A 21,800-nucleotide genomic window follows, 5' to 3' on the forward strand; every position below is an offset into this window, starting at 1 on the left:
AAGACATGAAAGTACAGGCAGCTGTAGTGAACATCATAATCAGGCAGTATGTTCACAATCAGGCCTGCAACATTACATGAAGAATGACACATGTAGACTCTCCCACCTTTAATAATGTAAACAAAATCCAATCAATTGAAAGCAGGCTAGGAAAGCACAACTTGCCCACAATCTTACAAACATGCCACAAGACAAAGCCCATAAATACGATCAACTATACAAATACTTAATATATCCTATACATGAAAAGAACAATTATGACCATTTTTAAAAAGGCTAGATCGCCACATTTTGTTTGAAAACTGCATCAGTAGTGAATCACATAATTGCAAGCTTCTATTGAAAAATTTCACATGCCTTACGGCTAACGTGCTGAGGTCACCTTAAATATGGGCGAGAAATGTGAACATCTGCAGGAAAATTTCTTGTGAATGTTTAGGACTTTTATGCAGCAAAATTGGTTGTAAAGCATTTAGAGGCTGAGAATGATGCAAGCTTTAAAAATGCCTAATTTCTTACATTGCGAATTCCCAGGACAGCATAACACAAGCTATTGGACTAAGTGGCAATTACAGCTAGGCCATGGGACTTTTTTGCAAAAATATACTTTATTCATAAAATATCGAAAGAACATTACAAACATTTCAAAATGGTCATTACAGCAAGTGCAATGCTACTCAAATTATCTACATAGGTCATGCTGACTCTGAGGTGCTTCAATACGATTGAGATGTAATATTTACTGTATACATTCAATGAGAGTCATACAGCCTGAAGGGTCTATACAATTCCCAGCCCCTCGGTGCACAATGGCTGAAAGGCCTTAGACAGCGACCTTTCCCCATTGTGCCTCTGCGGTGGCTGTCCCAAGCTTTAAGTGCATCCCTCAGCACGTAGTTCTGGACTTTGGAATGTGCCAGTCTGCAACACTCGGTCGAGGACAACTCTTTGCACTGGAAGACTAACAGGTTTCGGGTAGGCCAAAGAGCGTCTTTCACAGAGTTGATGATCTCCAGTTGCAGTTGATGTTTGTCTTGGTGTGTGTCCCTGGGAACAGGCCGTAGAGCACAGGGTCCTGCGTCACGGAACTGCTCGGGATGAACCTTGACAAAAACCACTGGCCATGGGACTTGTAAGATAAAGACAGAATAAAGTCAACATATGATTTATCAGTGGCTATTTTCTCAAGTGCAAGCCAAGAATTAGTGTGCCTCTAACAGGACTAGTACCAACTCAGCTACTGCCCCCTTCAATTCAAAGCCTTCAGGAGTTTATTCTGGGTAGGAAGAGACTGAGAAAATGTTAGTTGAAAGGTTTTGTACTCTAGTTTGTGTTTTCTATAGCTGAACAGTAACAATCCTGTGCAAGAGAACTATGGGAGAAAATCAGAACTCCACTAGCTTTGCCAATTCGGGGAACAAAAAAATGCATTTAGATTTTTGGCACTGAAGAGGAAGTGTTTGGGCAAATTATTAAAATTTGAATTTAGTTATGAAGCAGACCAGGTAGATGGATTGGTAAATAAACATACCATCATTTTCTTTTCCAAGACCTGTGCCTCAATCTAGAACTAACCGTTAGGATGAAGCTTCATACTCAGAGGGAGTTCAGAGCCCTCTGCTTCAGGGTACAAAAGATTTTGGAGGAACAGCACCTCATCTTCCGACTGGGCACTTTACAGTCTTCCGGACTTAATATTGAGTTCAACAATTTCAGATCATGAACTCTCTCCTCCATCCCCACCCCCTTTCCGATCCCCCTTTTTCCAATAATTTATAATTTTTTTACAACTATATTTTTTTTCTTTTCCCTCCTATTTTTAAATTTATTTCGATTTATTGTTTCATCTCCACCTTTTAGCCCACTTCGATCCCTTCCCCCCACTCCACCCCCACTAGTGCCATCTGCCACTAGCTTGTCCTGCTTGCTACCCTTAATGACCCCATTAGCACATCCTTTAGATAATAACACCATCGTCAACACCCCTTCGTCCTTTTGTCTATGACATCTTTGGCAGTCTCTTCTTGGCCTCCACTTGCATAGGCCCCCTATCGAGCTCTCCTGTCCCACCCCCTTCTACCAGCTTATATTTCATCTCATTTCTATATGTCTTAGTTCTGATGAAGGGTCATACACACTCAAAACATCAACTGTATCCCTCTCCGCAGATATTGTCAGACCTGCTGAGTTTTTCTAGGTATTTTTGTTTTTGTTCTAGATTTCCAGCATCCACAATATTTTGCTTTTATACAAAAGATTTTGGATTAGACTCCCTCCAGGCTGAAAAAAATTTGGGAAAGTCTTCATTCAGAAAAAATTTGTGAAGTCTTCATTCATTCCCAGAAGAACATCAAAACTACCCTCAATTCAGCAACAAATTTGCACAAAATGGGCCACTTCAAGGACAAGGGCAACAATGCAACTTGAAAAAAAATACAGGAGGCAGCCATTGGCTATCACATCTGTTTAAACACTGGAATTGTTATTTACTCCTGCCACTCTCTCTCTTCCCAGTGCTATTTAATTTTTCTTTTCAAATGTTTATCCACCTCCTTCTTGGGAGGCCTATCTGGTGGCACACTGGGAATAAGCAAGTGCAGGTCTATCAGGGTTGGACGGTTGTAAAATGTACATCAAGTAAATGGGTTGAAAATTAAGCTGATTTAAAAACATGGTGACAGCAAAAAAAGACATCTATTTTGACTGGGGAAGGAAACAAGAGGAAATCAGCGCAGATAGGGTGTGGGAGAGGACAACACAACTATCTCAGCCAGGAAAAAGTCAAGAAACTATAAGGGTTGAAAGGATAAGGGTGGGATTCCCTCAGCTGAGAAGAATGGGAAGAGTGAAAACCTCCAATTGGATTTTGTAACTATTAGGAACCCATAATTTCAAGAATTATGTGCTTTAAAAAATTGGAAGGACATTGCAATCAGAGCACTTTGTTAGAAACTGGAGTTATTTTCAAAAAAAAATAAGTTCATCTTGGACCATGAGCAGCCTGCCTTTTCGAAGAAATCACATGACTTCAGTTAAATGTCCAGCAAGGCACTTGAAGGGATGACAGCTATTTGCTTATTTGAACTTGAATTACTTTAATTGCTGGAGAAAAAAAGCTATTTTTTTTTTTAAAAAGGCAGAGGCCTTGAATTTTTTTGGAAATTACCTGACTGAAATTAATTTCATGTTTTGAACTTGTTTTTTTGGACTCAGCTTTGGGGGCTAAGTCAAGAAGGAAGATTGCCCTAACTTGCTCTCTCCCTGCCTTGCCTGAAACATGGTGTAGTTATGGGAATCCCGCCAGGAACCTTCATCTCAGTATAAATCATCTGCATTTGGATACCTGAAGAGCTAAGACGAGAGAGAGATCACAAGGATTGAGCTGGCTCTATTCTCCTCCACATCGAAGCTCCTTTGGAAAGAACGTCCAGACAACTACTGTGACCAGCGATCAGTCTCAACATGTAGGAATACTGGATTGACAGCATCAAAACTGTTCAAACTGCGGCCAACCTCTGCAGGGAGCCTATCTGTTTTGTATGTTTGAGCGCGCGTGCGTGCGCGCGCTAGGGATTTTAAAAAGGGTAACTCATTACAATTTGTAATCCAGGAATATGTGTTAACCAGTTTTGCAACTTATTTTTACAAAAGGAAGTTTTGTTTCACAATAAATCAATTATTCTGAGTTTATTCAAAGAGGCCTGGTTAAAGTCTCTTATTCTGTGTCTTGCAGTAGCGAAAGTAAACATTTGGCCATTTTGGTGAGTGAATTAAACATTTGCACTTATGGAGTGATCTGTGGAATAGTGGGGCAAGAGAAACTGAGCACTCCCATCCTGGTCGTAACATAACTCACCATGGAGTCATACAGTCAGCCTTAAAACTAAATGGGACATCACAACACTGTGCCCTGACTTTCACACAAGAACTGAAAATATTTTGTATATTAAACAACGACCACCAAATGACTGACATGTGGATGGGGCAAAGTCAGAACTATTTACCTTACAGGATCTCATAAAAACTTATTTAACTAGAGATGACAGGTATATCGAACAACTGAATGCAAGTTGCTCTAATGTAATACTTCCACCATCATTTGTGAACCACAAATTAAAGGAAGAAAATAAAAGACAAGCGAACAGATTTACGCTACTTGACTGGTAATCTAATTGTCTGGACTAATGATGTAGAGGAAACCAATTCAAATCCTACTATGACAAACTGAGGATTTGAATATTTAAAAAAATATCTGCTCTGATGGAAGTGACCATGAAGTTGCTGGATTGTCATAAAAACCAAATCTGTTCACTATTATCCTTTGGGTAAGGAAACTTTTCAGCCTTACCTAGTCTGGTCTATATGTAGTTCGAATCCCACATCAAATGGTTGACTCTTAACTGCCTTGGGAAGTGGCCAACAAGTTACTCAGTGTCAAAACACCAGAATGAAAAGCACGAATCAAACCAGACAAACCACATTGTTGAAACATAAACATCAAATCAGCATGCCCAGCTCAGGTGACCCTGCAAGATCCTCCTCGCCAACATCTGGGGGGCTGCAACAAAAGTCTTGACAACTGTCAAGCAATAGCCAACTGAACCAACCAGCTAAGTTTCTAAAAATTATTTCAGGGGATGTGGGTGTCGCTGGCTCAACCAGCATTTGTCGGCCATCCCCAATTGCACTTGCGAGGTGATGGTGAGCCAACTTCTTGAATTGCTGCAATCCATGCTGTGTAGGTACACCCACAGTGCTGTTCAGAAGGGAGTTGCAGGATTTTGGCACAACAACAGTGGAGGAATGGCAGAATAGTTCCAAGTCAGGATGGTGTGTGCCTTGGAGGGGAACTTGTAGGTGGTGGTGTTCTCATGCATCTGCTGCCCTTGTTCTTCTAGGTGGTACAGGCTGCGGGTTTGGAAGGTGCTGTCGAAGGAGCCTTGATGATTTGCTGCAGTGCATCTTGTAGATTGTATACACTGCTGCCACTGTGCGTTGGTGGTGCAGGGAGTGAATATTTAAGGTGCCGGATGGGGTGCCATTCAAGCAAGCTGCTTTGTTCGAGATCGTGTCAAGTTTCTTGAATATTGTTGGACCTACGCTCATCCAGGCAAGTGGAGAGTAATCCATCACACTCCTGACTTGTGCCTTGCTGGATGTTGATCAGGCTTTGGGGAGTCGGGAGTTAATTTACTCACCACACAATTCCCAATCGCTGACCTATTCTTGTATCTCCAATATTTATACGGCTGGCCGAATTAAGTTTCTGGTCAATTGTAACGCCCCCCCAGAATGTTGACAGTGAGAGATTCAGTGATGGTAATGTCACTGAATGTCATGGGAAGATGGTCACAATTACCGAGACTAGCTTTAAATTCAAATAATAAATCTGGAATTAATCTCCATCAGCTGTTGTGGTGGGATGTGAACCCATGTCCCCAGAACATTAGCTCGGGCTTCTGGATTACTAGTCCAGCGACATTACCACCATGTAAGTACTCCTTTGGCATCTTCAGTGTTTGGAGTACTTACAATTCTGTCAATTATTTTTGTTTTCTCTTTTCCCTTTAAGTCTTTTCCAAACCATACACTTAGAGCATGGTTTATGGAATGGTTGATTGATACACTCTTCAGCACCTGGCACAACAATGGTTTAAGATTTTCTCCTCACGGTGGGAAGACTATTCAATGTCTTCCCACAAGAAATTCTGAAGTTGAGTGGGATAACCAGTAGCACGATATTACAACTGATGACAACAGGTCCAACATGCTTTAGCATAGACTTATTCAAAGTTTCGTGCAGTTCTACATTGAAGTGTATGTCTTCAAAATTCATCAAGCTTAAAATGCAATTTTATCTTGTGTAGCATGGATGGTCAAACCTTGTGAACCTTAAAGCCACATGTGGTAATCTTCAGGCATTCACAAGACATGAACAACCTTTACAGACACATTTTTAATACTATGGCACACAGTTCTGTGAGGAAGCCTTCAGCTTCTTGCCCCTCTAATCTTCCAGATTTCTCTCTCAATTCAGGTCGTGGCATATCTGCTTCACTGACACACAGAGTTAGCAATTGCTTACTGTTTAACTGACTTGGGCAGCCTTCCAATCTGCAAAATCAGTCTAGAGATTAAAAAAAGAATTGATTTTACTTGAGAAAAAGTTGCAACTACCATTGAACAACAAATTGAAATGGAGTCCCTCTGTCCCAATGGAGTAGACTCTGACATTCCTGTTCTGTTTTAAACTGTTTCCTCCCCTCCCAGACAGAGGGTCAGCAGCGAGTGAGTGGGCTAGGGAGTTCGAAAATGGCGCTGAGGGTCACGCAGCCCTACACAAGGCTGGTAGGAAGCTACAAAAGAAATCTCATGATGGCGCTGGGAGCAATTGTTGATCTTAACCATTGTGCCCCCACCACCCCCCCCAACATCACCACCACAAAATGATGCTCTGCCAGCTCTCTGGTTCTCTCCTTCGGTGAAGCTGTTTGTGCCCGAGGCTGCACCTGGCTGTTTACCTCCCTCTAGTGCACGAGTTAACCGGTCGTACAGCACAAGGAATGAGCCAAACTCTATGCCAAACAGCTGCATGTGGCTTGTGAGCCGCAGGTTGGCCACCCTTGTTGTATGGTGTTATAAAACATGTTATATTCAGCTTTCTGTTCATTGCTAAGTGCAGAAAGGGAGAACACAAGAGCTTTTTAAGTGCACCCTACTTGAAGAGCTGCTGAAACATATTAACTATTAATAGTGTTAGCTTACTTACATTTACGAAGATTTTATATTTTCAGGCTCAGAGCCTCAAATGTAGAAAAGATTGCTTTCTTGCTAGCATTCACGATTCATCATAAGAGCCCATAAGCGAGTGATCGGGACAGATAGCTAGGCAGCCTATTTTCTACAGCTGCCCTGAGATGCGAAACCATTCTGTAAAGTAATCACAGCCAAGTACTTGGTTTTCCTGTTACCGTATAGCAACAGAGCTCCCAATAATGCCAAGTCGCATATGAATGGAAACAAAACCCTTAATGCCAATGAATGCAATGTCTTTACATACAGTTGCCAGCAGGGAAGGCAAAGTCATCACAACTGTAGTGACTGAAAAAGCAGGAGTGCACAAACATCATACATGCAGAGCATGTGAGAAACTAATCTGTGGATGCTGCTGCTTTGCCAAACCAAGGGCAGTGGTCATAAGGCATGCCAGTAGCTGGCTAACATGTACATGCTCTGTTATTAATGCACAGTGCATCAAACCAGGCGTAAAATACGCCTACCGTTTATTTCTATTGTAAACACAAAAAACTGGAACAGGGTGCAAAAAGGGTATATAATCAGCTGCAATTGCTATAAATTCAAATGGGTGCTATTACTGCTATCCATCCACATATGATAACAACTTTTGCTGCGTGGCAGCACTCTCCAAGTGTGAAAGTCACATTTCAAATCCTACTATAATATTTGAGGTCACAGATGAAAATCAACAAAGTCTGCGGCCTGATGGTATTCTAGCTGAGGTCTTCAAAGCTGATGGGCTTTTGCTTACATTAAGACCCCATGCACTCATCCTACAGATTTTAGGAGTAAACAGAATGGCCTCGCCAACTTCAGGACTGCAACAATTGTAACTACCCTCAAGGTGGCAGATAAATCATGCTGAGGAAATTATCACGGTATTTCCCTTTTGTCCATAGCAGGGAAAATCCTGACATACATTCTCCTGAATCGCCTACTTCCTGTGGCTGAGGAAATCCTCCCAGAGACACATTGATTCCTCTGGAAGTTCAAAAGACAAAATGACATAGTCTTTGTTGCCAGATAAATTCAAGGAAAATGTCGAGAACAACACGAGGAACTCTTCATTGCATTCATCGACCTGACCAAAGCATTTAGCTCAGTAAATCGTAAGGCTCTGTGAGTTGTGCTCCTGAGATTTGGTTGTCCAAAAGACTTCTTCACAATCCTGCAACAGCTTCATGATGATATGACTGCAACTGTCTTGAGTGGGAGATCTGAAATACATGCCTTCAAAATCCAGGCAGGTGTCAAGCAAGGCTGTGAGAAATTATACTATGTACAATTTACCTAAAAGAGCTCACCTTAAAGATCTACTGCCCTCTGGTGTGAGTATTAAATACTGTCAAGATGGAATAACTTCAGTCACATCCACGCCAAAACTAAATTGACCACCATAAACAAACATGATATACAGATTGCGGATGACTGCAGTGTCACTGCCCACGCTACACCAGATTTGCAAGCCGCTCGTAGTCTCTTCGCTTCTGCATACAAGAGACTTGGCCTGTTCTTGAATGTTGTCTAAACTCAAAGGTGCCACATATCCCACCTCCTATGTATGTTGAAGGAGACACACTGGAATATGTTGAGCACTTCCCACATCTTGGCAGCCAACTCTTTCAAAAGACCACATTGACATAGAGATCCAACACTGGATTCAGCTGCACCAAGTCAGTTTTCGACAAACTGTTGTCAAACACTCGTTGACGTAAAGATCTCCGCAAGTCAACATAAGTCCTAGTGTACAAAGCAGTTATCATCACCACACTCCTGTACTGCAGTGATACCTGGACTGTGCATCAATGACACACAAGAGCGCTAGAGAAATTCCATCAGCAATGCCTCTGCTGCATCCTCTGGAATCAATGGGAGGACTGTCAAACAAGTGCTCATGTCCTTCTTCAAGCCAGTGCCACAAGCATTCAGGCAAAACTCCTGCAAAATCAACTATGATGACTGGGTACTGTGTCCAGATAGTAGAAAAGCCTCTCCCTTGCCGGGTCCTGTTTTCTCAACTTTCAAATAGCTAGCATTCCAGGGGAGGGCAAAGAAAACACTACAAAGACACACTGAAGCTCTCCTTGAAGGGTGGCAGCATTAACTTTCATAACTGGGAGGAGCTTGCTATCAATCGCACAAAATTGTGACAAAATGGCAACAACTTGTCCATCAAGCTGGATCAGGCTTTGGGTCCAAACAACTTAATGATGAGGCAGAGTGGCGGCTGAGAAAGAAAGAAAAGGAAGCAAATCCTACACTCCAGATCCCTCTACCTTTTGCGGCATCCTGCCCCATGTGCCTAAGGATCTGCGGGTCGAGAATCAGTCTCTTCAGTCACATGAAAACCCATGGCAGGACTTCGGGATCAAGTAGACGTCACCTTCAAATCGATAGAGACGTGACAATGACTTGAGGACATGATCAGGGTTGACAATTCAGCACAGTACTTGGGGTGTACTTCATTGCCAAAGATGGCAATATTTAGATGAAGCAGTAAACTGAGCGTCTATCTGCCTTTCCAGGCAAACGTTTGAGATTCCATGTCACAATTCTCCCCTTTCCTCTGAAAATATCTCTCCTTCAATCAGCACAACCGAAAACAGACTAACTTGTCATTCATTTCACTGATATTTATGGAATCTTGATTTTCACAAGCTGGCTAACATTTACCTACAAAGATAGCAGGTGCCTAAAATCTTCTAGGGTCACTTTAAAAGTGTTTGCCACAGATTTCCTCTTCTGTGGCCTGCCTACTCACATGTCCTTTCCCCACAGTGCTTCTGCTCTCGCCTTCAGTCCCTCTTTCTCCTGCTCCCTTGCCGCTCGATAGTGTCTCCACCCAGTGTTACCTTCCGGCCACTGTTTTTACCTTTTTCTTATTCTTTCATGGAATGAATGTGTCACTGGCAAGGACAGCATTTGTTGCTCATCCCTAATTGTCCCTAAACTGAGTGGCTTGCTAGGCCTTTTCAGAGAGCAGTGTCAACCACATTACTGTGGATCTGGAATCAATGTAAGTCAGACCAGGTAAGGATGGCAGATTTCCTTCTCTGAAGGACATGAATGAACCAGATGGGTTTTTATGATGATCAATGATCGCATCATGGTCACCATTACTGAGGCTATCTTACAATTCCAGATTTCTTTTTGCTAATTGAATTTAAATTCCGCCGGCTGTCATGGTGGGATTTGAACCTATGCCCCCAGAACTCTGACAAAAAATGCTGGAAATACTCAGCAGGTCTGACGGCATCTGTGGAGACAAAGACAGAGTTAATGTTTTGAGTCCGTATGACTCTTCTTCAGAGCTCTGAAGGGTCATACAGACTCAAAACATTAACTCGGTCTTTCTCTCCGCAGATGCTGTCAGACCTGCTGAGTTTTTCCAGCATTTTTTGTTTTTGTTTCAGGTTTACAGCATCCGCAGTATTTTGCTTTTATCCCCAGAACATTAGCCTGGATCTCTGAATTACTAGTCCAGTGTCATTACCACTACATCACTGTCTCCCCATTGTCCCCAGGGTCTATTCAAGCTGCTCCCTTTCTGGCTCTGCTGCTGAACTCGCAATGAAATCCTGGGATCCATCTAGTGTCCGACATTGGTCCGTGCAGGTAGTCAGGACTTCAGCGGCTACCTGCACCGACCAACTTCTGCCACTAGACTGAGCCTGGGGGATCTGATTCAAAGTATGTTGTGTAGGTGAGTCATTCTTTTAAACATTTTACTTTGTACAGAATTGTGTTGCATTTATTTTATATTTAGTGACTTAGTTAATTTTGCAAGTTATTTCAGCTACAAATGCACAGTGCTGCACATGGTACAGCATTAAGAGCCACAGAAAACTTAATGCAGAAAGAGGCTGTTCAGCCCATCGTGTCTGCACCAGCCAAAAAGAGAACGAAGAAACTAGCCTCTCATTTCATCCCGCTTTCCAACGCCTGGTCTGTAGCCTTGCAGGTTACAGCACTTCAGATGCAGATCCAGGTACCTTTTTAATGAGTTGAGCGTTTCAGCCTCAACCGTCAACTTGGGCAGTGAATTCCAGACGCCGACCACCCTCTGGTTGAATAGTTTTTCCTCATGGCCCCTCTAATCCTTCTACCAATCAGCTTAAATGTATGCACCCTGGTAATTGGCCCCTCAGCTTGGGGAAACATGCCTTTCCTGCCTTCCCTATCTAGGCCGCTCAATTTTATACACCTCAATTAGTTCACCTCTCAGCTTCCTCTGTTGTAAGGACAACAACCCTAGCCAATCAAATCTGTCAACTTGTACATAGGTTCTTTAGGACACTTATCTGGATGAACCAAACTCTAGCTTTAACATAAGTTCTCATAGAAGTCAAGGATTCACTTCAAGTCACCAGTTTCAGGAATGCAACCGCAACTTTCATGTGAGAACCTCCTGCAGGTGGTTACCCAAGATAATATTGTTTGCTTTGTTTGATTCTTGGATGGTAAAAATTATTTTGTTTTAAACCATGGAATCTTGTGGCTTCGTTCTTTCATTAAGTAATTAGGATTTCGGACTGGTTTCGACTGGCAAATAACACCCCAGCTGAGATCAGCAGGAGTCTGGACCTGGGACATGTTTACCCACATGGCTCCATACTAACTAATTAACCAGCTGTCCCTAAGGACAGCCTAATAAACTGACATTTTTCAAAATTGAATGCGAATACAAGATGGATGATGCAAAGCAACCATAATCCTATGGGCAACTATGTTTACTTAAAAATGTTTTATATTTGCAGAAAAGGAAGGAGGAACAATCTTTCAGATTGAGTGCACAAAACATTACTGTGAACATATCCTCTACCTTCCCTATCTCTATGTCAGTCCCAACGTAGAGTGCGTCGGCAGGTACCATAACAAAGACTGATACAATCCTCACCCACCTACTACAAGTACATTTCTCAAAAGATACTGCAAACCAAGCGGGGGCAAACTAACTTTATGCCTCCATAGCCCTGGGAAATTAAGCCATACCTCAGCACTTGTAATTGCTGTCTTAATTTGGATAAAGTAATTGTGTAGATTGGATTAGTACCACAGCTGAGAGTGTACTTGCTGAAGGTTTAGTTTTCAATTTATTTACCAAAATGTCAATCTTTCTGAAACGACCTACTATGATGTACAGAAACCATGACACAGCTCCTGAATCATGTTCAAGAACAAGAGATCATTGATGAATCACAATTTTACATGAAATTCTTGCAAAACTGGATTCTGACCTGGCAACCACCCACAATCTTTCCCAAGGGAATCGGGAAAGACAGACATCCTGGGCTGTTCTCCACTGGCAATCTGAGGCAGACATCTCCCACAATTTCTGTCCTGCTTCTTGATGTTCATTATACAGCAGAGCTTTGCACGTGTGTAGAATTTACCAGGCCAGGGACAGTATGAGCAGGAGATGCAGCAGTCACTGACATGGGGACAGAAATTGAAAACACACACACGCGCTTCTCCAATAGTCAAATTAAATTCTTCCATGGGTTTTTAAAAATTCATTCATGGGATGAGAGTGTCACTGGCAAAGCCAGCAAATGTTGTTGATCCTAATTGCCCTTGAGAATGTGGTGGTCAACCTCCTGAACTGCTACAATCCATGTGGTGGAGGTGCACCAATAGTGCAGTTAGTGTTCTCCAGGATTTTGACCCAGTGACAATGAAGGAACGTCAATATAATTGTAAGTCAGGATGCTGAGAGACTGAGGGGAAATTGCAGGCGGTGCTCCCATTTGTTAACTGCTGTAGTCCTTCTAGGTGGTCAAGGTTGCAGATTTGGAAAGTGCTGTTGAAGGAGTATTGGTGAGTTGCTGCAGTGCATTTTGCAGGTGGTACACTGCTGCCACTGAGTGAGTGTTTAAGTTGATGCAGAGAGTGATCAAGAGGGCTGCTTTGTCCTGGATGGTGTCAAGCTTCTTGAGTGTTGTTGGAGCTGTACTCATCCAGGCAAGTGAAGAGTATTCCATCCCACTTCAAACTTATTCCTTGCAGATGGTGGACTGGATTTTTGGAAACATGGGCTAAGTTACTTGCCATAGAATTCCCAGCCTTTGACTCACTCTTGTAGTCACAGTATTTATATGGCTGATCCAGTGAAGTTTCTGGTTAATAACCCACCAGGATGTTGATGGTGAGGATTTCAGTGATCATAATTCTGTTACATGCCAAAGAGAAATAGTTTGATTCTCTAATTGGAAATGGCCATTGCCTGAAACTTGTGTGGTACAACTACAACTTGTCACTTATCATTCCAAGCCTGAACATTGTCCAGGTCTTGCTGCACATGGGCACAGACTGTTTCAGTATAAGTTGTGAATGGAACTAAACACTGTGCAGTGCATGTCCCGACCTCTGACCTTATGAAGGAGTGAAGGTCATTGATGAAGCAGCTGAAGATGGTTGAGCCGAGGATATTATCCTGAGGAACTCCTGCAGCCATGTCCTGATGCAGAGATGATTAGCCTCCAAACACAATTGAGAGCTGCAATATGCAACCACCACAGGCTTTGTCTCAAGTGTTCTCAGGCAACTTGGAAATGTATTATTCAACTTCTTGCCTATAGGGAAACTCAGGTGGACAAACTGGAGTCCAAGTTAACTGTGGATCTCACTCAAATACTTGCTGGCTTTAGGGTTAAACCGAAAATTGCCGAATTGGAATAGGTTCTGGATGACACCTGCTGCAGTCTGAGGGGCTTGATCCCATCTCTGTTTCTGGATTAGAAAAGGAAGCAGGACAGTAAGTGTCATGAGTGACTGTTGTATAAGTGAAAATCTCAAGCCCTCATCTTATATCACTGAAGAGTGAGGCACCAGCAAAACATACCTGAAGTCACATTAAACCTGGAAATAATTTTGTATGCCATAGCTCTGCTTGCCCACTACAAGGGAAAGGTGCAGATCTGAAATGTGTGGCTGTTACTTTAATTAGGCGATTTTCATAAGCTGGCTAAACTGTAATACGTAGCAAGTAAACAATGCACAGTTCCCACATTTGGCTGTCCACTACACTATGTCACACCCTAGCCCTGTATTCATGGTATTCAATTATGATTTAGCAACATTACCAATTCACCTCAAGACATAAATAAAAATGAATCCAGGGATGGGTGGGTGAAGACAAAAAGGTCTGGAATTTTTTTTGTGACAAGGAATCATGTACACGAGAGCAAAGAGGCAAAATCACAGTGCAAAGGGCCAGAAGATTATAGCATTTTTTATATTGCTGAAAAGGGAGACAGGTTGCTAAAGCTTTTCGTCTTGCACTCATCAGGGCAAAGGCCAGGACATCAAATTTCAAATGATTACAATTTATACTGCAGGACAAAAGCATGCTGATTTGTTGGCAAGTCGACTTGGATTGGTTACGGCATTGCCATGGATTCCCCAAGCTCCTGGGCGATTCAATGAAGGCACAAGGCTTGAAAATATTCCTTTTGTTTGCAGAGAACAAGCTCCTGTGTATGTAAGCATGTTGCTTCTGGAAAGCTTAAATAAGTCACATTATGAGCTTGACTGATTACTTTAAATTGATTGTTAGTGTTGCTGTTAGCTCACTCAGGATTATTCAGCAAGTGCTGCCCAATCACAGAATCACATCTAAGAGCAGACATTTTGTTTTGGGTTTTGCAAGCACAGGCTAAACCAACGAGAACCCTTTTCTCTCGTCGTATAAATTGTTGTGATGGTTTGAAATTTAGCATTCTTCAGTTTGTCCTGATGAGCGTAAGACAAAAAGCTTCAACGACATCTCTTTTCAGTAATATTCAAGTTCTGTAACACCAAGTGACTCTGCACGTTTTATGACCTGTAGTGATATGCAAATATTACTAGGCCACTTCAAAACGGGTGGAATTATTAGGCTTTAAGTGGGTAAAAGCATTAATTTTCCCTTTGTTCACCTATTACTTCAAAACTGTGGGCCAATGCATTTGTATGAAATCACCAAAGTGACCTCAGCATTTTAATATTTCAGTGTTTAATGCAGTTGGTGCATGTAATACAGGATGAAGTCCATACTAACAACAGAACATGACTTATATGGATTATGTACATGTGAAGCACTATGGCTAGGTGGGGGGCAAAGGTTGGAAAAACATTTCCAAGGGCAGAATTCCATAATCAAAAAGTCAGAATTCCACCAAAAGGCAAAAATTTCTCATCCGTGTGAATCACAAGCAAAGAGAAAGAAAAAGCAAAGGATAAAGAAAAGAACAGAGAAAGGAAAAGGAATGAGAGAGGAGTAAACTCCCAATTTTGCAACACCTTTTATGTCCTCAGGGCTTCCAAAAGCACTACACTGACCTTGAAGTGCTTTGGAAGCGTAGCCACTGTTCTAATACACTGTAACCGCTGTAGACCGGAAATCCAAAATCTGGAAACACTAGTTGTCAGGGATTTTTTTCAGCAGGCCTCGCAACTCAGACTTGCCACTTGAGGTGCTGCAGCCAGAAAGTTAGCAAATAGGTAAAAATTATGAACTGAATGTTTATCATTACCCTACTTTTTCCACCCTGGGCCTGCTGGTAATTCTAATTCTGGGTCCACAGTCTTTTTGCAGACCTAGGGAATACAGTAATTTGAGCAGTAGTTTATGAGCAGACTCGGAGTATATAATAGTTTGGTCATTTTAGTACAGTGCTTTGCAAACATGGAAGATAAAGTATTTGCAGAAATAAAATTATTTTTTTTAGTGTTTTATAATGTTTTGTTACCGTTTTGTGTCTCAGGTACACATTTATAGCCGGTTCACACACTTGTGGTTAGGCTTCCGAATATTATTCTATAATCCAGAAAAATTCTAAATCTAGAAATGCCTTGGTTTCAAGCATTCCATACTGGAGAAGTTACAGGGTTTAGGAAACGCATCAGCAATTTGCTATAGCAAGGCCCCACAGAGAGCAATGAGATACATGAGCATGTTTTAGTGATGTTGATTGAGTGATAATTATTTGCCAGGTACCAAAATAAATCCCCTGCTCTTTCGCAAATAGTGCCATGGGATCTTTTATATCCGCCTGAAAGGGCAGAGAGAGCTACAATTTAAAGTCTCATCTGAAAGACAGCAGCTGAGCGAGTAAAACCGCTCCCTTGGTACTGCATTGATGTGTCAGCCTGGACTATACTAAGTTTCTGGAGTGGGGCTTGAACCCATTATTCCTATCAACAGATTATTATAGGATTGAGTGACTTTCTTCCACTTACCCTCAGGAATTTTGGCAGCCACTTCTAAATAATAATGGTATCTCCCATACGTGGAAGTCAGCATTGACAGATTCAGACAAGTCCCAGGGTTTGCAGGCAGCACAGAAATAAATGTCTTGGCCAAAAAGCAGAAAAAGAATCTGGCACCATCATACTCTCTGTTGGTGAATCACTGATAGTGGTCTACAATACTGCCAACTGCAAGAGGAAGCATTTAACAGAGAATCTTACTGTAGCAGGTTACAACATAACCTTGAATTCAAGTACCTTAACTTTTCATTGTGCTCTTGATAGTTCTCAGTAATGCTCACACAATTCAGAGAAAGGAAAAAATACAGGAAAAGCACGATCATTCCCTGGCATCCCTTCTTAGCCCAACTGCTTAATAAGGACAGACATGTTGACTATGAAAGGATGCATCTGGATGTTCGTGGTCTGAGAGCAGTAGCTGCAGTACCCCATTTACACCGCCTGGCTGAAACTTCAATTCTGTTGTCCAAGAGTTCTACTTAGAATTCCATTCCCAGAAATTATATTTTAGATGCTTAGACAATGCAATCATCATTTTATGTATTGCTTTAACATTAAAACTAATTGAAGGAAAGTTTTCAAGAAGTGTTCAGGAAGTCCAATGGACGTCTCAGTTTGGTGGTACACTCAAGATACCTTTTACATTGCACCAAACCAAAGCAGTAGAAATGACCTCTTCCAAGTGGTCGCCACTTCACACCAAGTCAAAAGCTATAAGCTCATGAGTGCATTTACAGCAGTGATTTTGGTTTGCAGCTACACTGAAATTTTACAGCAAACCCGGAGTCACAATCAGAACTGATTCCAAAGCAGTGATATGGTATGTTCAATTTGGTACATAAACTTCCCAAAAACACTCTCAAGGAGGACCAGCATTCAGAAAATTGCTCAATTGATTGTAATTCAATCTATATCTAATCAAGGAAAATTAGCATGTTTTGAAAATTCTTGAATATTTGGCAAATAATAAATTGATACAACATAGTTGACCCACCATTCTTCTCCCAAAAGCTGTACCACAGGGACAAGGGCATTCCCACTGACACCAAAAAGAAACATTACAACTGTGGGAGTGAGGCATTGGGAGGAGGGCTAAATTAAGGAAGCACAGAAGAACACAGCTTTTAGACGGTGGTGCGACTGACATGACCACACTGCTGATTTTCATGTGAATGGGAATACTCGAGAAGCTCTGATGACTGTGCAATTCCAATTTGCCCCATGTGACTGTTGGCATGGATTCAGTGGACCTCTTCAGCTGCCCGATGAGGTTGTGGCAATGGCTGGGATGAGGAGCTCCAATCTGTGACATTATAATATTATGGTTTGATGAACATTGTAGCGAGCTGTTGGAATCAGCTCACTTTTGGGCCTTACAGACCAAAAAAGGCTTCATCTTAATTGAATGTCACAGTAAAAGATCATTCCAGGTCCAGTTCCTGTTTAGAACAGTTTTAATTCAATAGTCCTTGCAAAAAGATTGTCAAAGAATAAAATTGGATAAAAGCATAAAAAGGTTGCCCATAACTGACAGAAGTTGAACAAACTTTCACTTCTTAGATCCAACAAAGTGTTCACTTTCAGAAATAAGACATATCCTGATTTGCAGCAATATCTTATGGTACATCTCAAACTCTGATCACTTGTGTACTTCTGCAATCATGGAACATGCCTTCTAGTTGGAATAACCTTTCAGACTTAATCTCATGCATGAAGATTGGGCTGCTGGGTGAGGCACCAGTGGCAACCAGTACCCATGGCACCAAACACAAGCAGGAGTTAATGCCATAATATTTTACTCCTCGTAAAGCTTTATCATAAATCTCATTCCTGTTTAAGTCAATGTCTCATGTTACACTGCAAGTAGGCTAACAGGTTGCACTAGTATGTTTTAGATTCAATTTTTTGATTCAATTATTTATTTTACATAGCATGTATACAAATAGAGCATTCAGAAAGCGACTGAAACATCTGCACTCCAGACAATAATCATCAAAAAGCAATTTCAAATCAGAAAGGGAAAATAAGTCAGAGTAAAGGAGGGGGACTCAAAATAATAGAACAGTTGGGAATTTAACAAAAATGATGAGCACAAAGATGTTAGAACAACTTGTCACTCAATATCAATGTACGCATAACAACAGTTTCCCCAAATATCTGAAATTAGGCATAAAACAAAAGGTCCTGTAGATCAATAAACCAAGCTGTCTTCATGAATTAGGCCAATCTCCACAATAGATACCACTTTATGCTTCACTGAGAAGTTAGTTATCATGCTATAAGCAATAGGCCTTCAAGGTCAGCCAATATACCAATAGGTCAGGTAGTTAAATAAATATATCTTATGCTTGAATGGAAAAAATGTTATATTCATAATGTTGATTTTCAAAACATTTTCCTTCATCCAATGTAACAAGCAGTGAAACATAAATAAGAAGAAGCCTATTAGATATTTTTTAATATATGGCCTGGTTAACTGTTTCAGAACAACAAAATAACTTGCAAATTCAATCATTAAAATCCACAAAGTGGATTGAGGGTTTTAACCTGGCTGCATTCATTCTTTATACTTTGATAAGCCTGCTTAAATACATCGCTGTACACTACAACTATGATACTTGCAATTGTTGGGCCAAACAGCAGTGCGTACTGAGTATAACCACTCAATCCTTATTCATGACAGGTCTTCCTTTATATTTGGGTGCATAAAATGGAAAACAAAGATAGTGAGGTCATAAAGAATAGAAGATTGAGAAGAAAATTCTACTGCACATATGCAGCAATAATTAACAAGAAACATGTATGGACACATTTCTCCATGGACAAAACTGACAGGATTTGTTCACAATACAAGCTTGAAACTATAAAAACAGGGCTAAGTATTTTTGCTGGGCAACTGAAAATGTAAAATTGCAATCAGCATCCAACCTATTGAAATTGATGAAGAGTTTTCTCCAAGATACAGTATGGGAAGCCCCATATCAGAGTGGAATCTTGTTCATTTAGCTAAGCATCTCACGACATATCCTTTCATTTTTAAATAGTTGCCATTTACAACTTTGCTTAAACTCAGTCTGGACAAACTTGTGTAGGAGGAGATTGTGTAGAAAATAAACCTATTAAGATTAACTCAATGTTTGGGAGTTATTTCTTGGAATGTTTTGTGTTCAAGGCACTATTTAAATGCAAGATGTTATTCTTCTGTGCCCCATTAAATATGAAAGCTCCAGCTTATCGGTAGTTTATAGCTTCCTTAGCTAATAGAAAAGGGATATTAAATGACAAATAGGCACTGACTGCAGAAAAACAACAAGGTGGGAATGGACTATCCCGGGAAGTCTGTTCAGTAATTATCACAGGTGGTCTGATCATGTGCGGAGAAAGTTAAGAAATTTCTATACAATAAAAAAATACAAGTGTCTGCTGAGTTGGTGTTGTCGTGTAGTGGTTATGTGACTGAATCCAGAGGTCTGGACTAATAATCTAGAAAATGCAAATCCCACTTCAGATGACAATTTAGCTTCAAAGTTGGCATAAATTGAAAGCTGGTCTCAGTGTTGGTGACCATGAAGCTACTGAATTGTCATGAAAACCAGCTGGTTCAATTAGGTCCTTCTTGTAGGGAATGAAACCTACTGCCCTTACAAGGTCTGTCCTCAGTGTGGCTCCACAACAGTCTGCTTGATTCTTAACTGCCTTCTGATAAGCCACCGAACTGACCCACAACCACCTTGTCAGGGCAACTCAGGCAATAAATGTCAGCTTTGTCAGCAATGTCCACATCTTGAGGAAAAAACATTAAAATTTAGAAGCAATATTTACAAAATGTAGACATGCAGGTTACAGACCAAGGCCACTCTTGGCAATAATCTTATACCATCAGCCCTGGGTTAATTTACTTTCATCAACCGCAAGGTTTGTCTTTTAGTTTGAAGGACAAGTGACATGGTTAAGGCTAGGGAATTGAAGACCTCAACGACAATTCAGTTGATAAGAAAATTATAATACTTGATTTGTGTACACTCAAGTATGCTGCTCCTAAAAGTCTGACGAAGTCTTACCAGGTCTGTCTGGCCTCTATCTGACTTCATAACAATATAGTTGACTCAACTGTCTTCTGAAGTGGCTTAGCCAATCTTCCAGGTTTCAAAAAAAGAAACAAAAAGGAGCTATAGCGCTCAAATTGTTATTAACATGAAAATAAAAACTCAGCAATGAAAGCTCTTTCAAACTTGATCTTTTTTGGGTGATAAGGCAAGCATAAAAGATAGGATTCACGGTTCAGTTAGAGGAAACATTTTTTCAGTTGATTTTCACATATCTTCACCATCTCTGCCAATCAGCCAATTTCCTTTTCTTGCCAAAAGGTCAGCTTGAAATTTTGCCTCCAACAAGTCCTACCTGTTAATGTGTCTTTTGGTTCTGTTTTTCCTCTTGTTTAAACCTCACTTTGCTCAAGTCTCATGAGATTGTCTAAGTGTTCCTATCTTATAAAGGGACAAACATATTTTTCCTAGTACTCCTCCAGTTCCACTTCAGTAACCGATATTGTAGGTTCTGCTTTAGATACCAAGTCTGTCTGTAGTTAACCTCCACTGTAATTACCTCATTAAATATTTTCTCCAGGATCCACCTACAGTTCTGGTAGTTGAATTCTTTTAAAAAACTTTGCTGACACCCATTACCAAAGTTCACAGAATTGACAAAATATGGAGTTTAGAATGGGACCCAGCTTTGTCATTGCATGTGAAAAACAAGTGTTCAACTTTTCTACGGGTGTTATTCCTAACCTTAAACTCTGCACTTTGCTGAGGCTGCTTCCTGTTCAAAAATGTTTCCTGGATAAATGAACCACTTGCAATCCCTGCCTCAAATATTGCATGCAAATGTCCTGCAACAATACTGTTTTTTTCTGTTATTGGGGTCTCTGCATACAAGAATCAAAACTGTTGACCAGGTCAAAGCCTGTAAAATTTGGGTATGTGACTGATGCTCACCTCTAAATGATTTTGTTGCACATAACTGCAGGCTGCACAAACTGACAATTTTACTGCTTAATCTTTTATCAATCACTTAAAAACAACATTTTTGAATGTTTACATCTTTAGCCAAGCTGTGACTCTTGGAGCAGTAGCTGCGATTTCCAATCTGGTTTGTATTTCAGATTAGTATGCTGCATCATAAACACACCAATTTACTCAATTTTCTCCTTTACCAGAAAAAAACATGAAAGGTTCATCATCAACTGCCGATTGCAAGCTATGCAGTGAGTGAGAAAATTAAATGGCAAGCCCAAGCATAACCAATGCCATCACACACCCTAAATGCCCCTCGCAATCCCCCAAATTTTGCCTGAAGCAATTACACATTTTAACTAGAAAAATAATCTTCCTTCCTTTAGCTTTCCTTCTAATCATTTGCCCAGGGATTATTAAAAGCCCCGACTTTCACTGACAACCTGAGGTCAGACCAATTTTGAAATCAATTGCATTTGTACAGCAGTGTTAACATACAAGGAGACATTTCAAAGATTGGATGACTAAACAAAAGAGGATGCCAAAAATGATGAGTGTGGGAGAAATCAAAGGCATAGTCAGAGAAAAGATTCAAGCAAGTTTTAAAATGCAAGTGCCAAGCAAACTGGACAAGGAGCTTTCCAGGGCACAAGCAGGGCAGCTGAACAGCTAGACACCAATGGTGGAGTGAAGAGTTACGAAAGAGAAAAGCCCTCTGTTTCAGGAAAAGATTTTGTA

At 40.9% G+C, this 21,800-nt stretch overlaps 1 protein-coding gene and 1 long non-coding RNA gene across 6 annotated transcripts in view; both read right to left on the minus strand.

Moving 5' to 3' along the window:
* The window catches only part of abl2 (c-abl oncogene 2, non-receptor tyrosine kinase), a 116,943-nt gene that overhangs the window by 75,282 nt on the left and 19,861 nt on the right, over positions 1 to 21,800 (minus strand). The window lies entirely within an intron of this gene.
* Positions 96 to 4,486, minus strand: LOC144692504 (uncharacterized). Its single transcript, XR_013579332.1, has 2 exons — positions 4,349 to 4,486; positions 96 to 1,129 (listed from the first exon to the last, which is right to left on the minus strand). It is a non-coding gene; the product is annotated as an uncharacterized LOC144692504 (long non-coding RNA).

This window comes from Cetorhinus maximus, chromosome 17 (genome assembly GCF_964194155.1).
Source record: "Cetorhinus maximus chromosome 17, sCetMax3.hap1.1, whole genome shotgun sequence".
NCBI classification, from domain to species: domain Eukaryota; kingdom Metazoa; phylum Chordata; class Chondrichthyes; order Lamniformes; family Cetorhinidae; genus Cetorhinus; species Cetorhinus maximus.